Source organism: Typopeltis vanoorti, chromosome 7 (genome assembly GCF_054136105.1).
Source record: "Typopeltis vanoorti isolate ZY-2024b chromosome 7, IOZ_Tvanoo_1.0, whole genome shotgun sequence".
NCBI classification, from domain to species: domain Eukaryota; kingdom Metazoa; phylum Arthropoda; class Arachnida; order Uropygi; family Thelyphonidae; genus Typopeltis; species Typopeltis vanoorti.
In genome coordinates this window covers 149,750,331-149,751,964 of record NC_143555.1, presented here as the reverse complement: position 1 = coordinate 149,751,964, position 1,634 = coordinate 149,750,331, and the positions used below count along the sequence as shown (strand labels likewise).

General features: G+C 41.4%; 1 pseudogene; it reads right to left on the bottom strand.

Annotated features, from left to right (window-relative positions):
- Window positions 1–246: 246 nt before the first annotated feature.
- LOC150105192 (U2 spliceosomal RNA) lies at window positions 247–367 on the bottom strand (annotated as a pseudogene).
- Between the last annotated feature and the right edge of the window lie 1,267 nt (window positions 368–1,634).

Here is a 1,634-nt window from a genome sequence, read left to right as displayed (position 1 = left end):
ATAGAATTTTGGAAGATAATAAATGTTGAGTAAATTATAAGATCTATTGGAGGTATCTATTCTAGCTTTTATTTGTGTAATAGTTTTGTTATCTCGAGCAATGAATGTTCCAAGATGAAGGCGGTGGCACTTTTAATTTTCAGTTTATCAACGTAAACTTTGCCCCAGTCTGGGGTTTAAAACTATCTGTAGTTGACCAGTTGTATAAAACTATCTGTAGTTGACCAGTTGTATATCTTGAGCCTCGATGGGACCCGTTCCGATATAAATGGCAAAGAACAGATACTACAATTTGCTCTTAGTCGCTAAACTGAAAAGCACAGATACTAACTACACTTTGATCTTAGCCAAAAGACCGAGAAGCGATATATATATATATATATATCGTTATTTATATATCGTTAGTTATATATATATATATATATATATATATATATATATATATATAGAATAATAAACATATAGGAAACTTTCTACATATAATAATTTGTGAGTTCAACATATCTCATCATCGGCCTGTGGAGTAAGATAGGTGTGAGATTCAGCAGATAGTAGGAGAGGAGATATAGAGTAGGGAAAAGAGGTCTCGGCTGACCTGTTTTAGCTGTTGACCCCCCCCAGGGATGCGTCTAAAACGGTCGTTGATTTTTCACTTTTTTAGAGAAAAAGGAAAAATCCTGAGAAGGAAACATGTAAATAACTGAGAGAACTTAAGAGAGAAAACATAAAGGTGAAACTGTTGAATGGGAGCAAATGGAGTTAAGAGGTAGGAGGAGAGCCTGCCCCAAGTGATGGAGCTCACAGGGAGCTGCACCGCCTCGATGTAAGCCTTCGCCGCTCGGGTTCTCAGCTCCACCCCCTCCTTTGTGAACTAAAAAGAAAACTAGTGAATCTGTGCAAAGGAGTCAACAATTGGTGTGCTTTCGGTAAGTAGGGCAAGGTTTGATTCTCCCTACTTCCGTTTGTTGTTGGCTGTTAAGATTTGTTCAGCCACCTTACTTCCCCGGGCCAAGTCTATCATGCAGAGAGTTCTGAAAAATGCCGCCGCCACCTCATCTTCTATATCCAGAACTCCCTGTACCTCCTCTGGGAGTGACTTCACTAATATCTTCTACGAAAAGGTCTCCCCATTTAGCGCAAACGACCTTAGGACCTTTTTTTCCATTGAGGAGGAGTAGAGGTTCCCCTATTTTCTCCATTGCTTTTTTTGAATTTGTCTGCCACCTCGGGAATGTCCTTTAGGAGAAACCTTAGCGCCTCCCCTACTTTCGCGTGGGGGGGGGTTCTTGGTAGGCGGTCTGCGATGCTTTAGCGGATTTTGGCTTTCTCATCTCCACTTCCTGCGGACTTAATGGTCGTTTGGAAGTGTTGATAGTTGCCTCCATCTCCTCATTTGTGCCAGTATTAGTAGCTTCTCTTATGTTTTGTTTCTGTGCTTCATTTCTTCTGCTGGAGTTTCCATGATGGATGGAACATTGACTGTTTTCTCTTCCTCTGTTTTATCTTTGCTGCTCGTTTCTCCAGTCTTGGTTATGGCAGTTTTTTCCCCTCACGGTTTTTCTTAGTTGTTGTCTTAGGTGTTGCGGTATGGCTTTCTGTTGCATCAGGTGCGGCAACAGAGGGGGGGGGGGGAA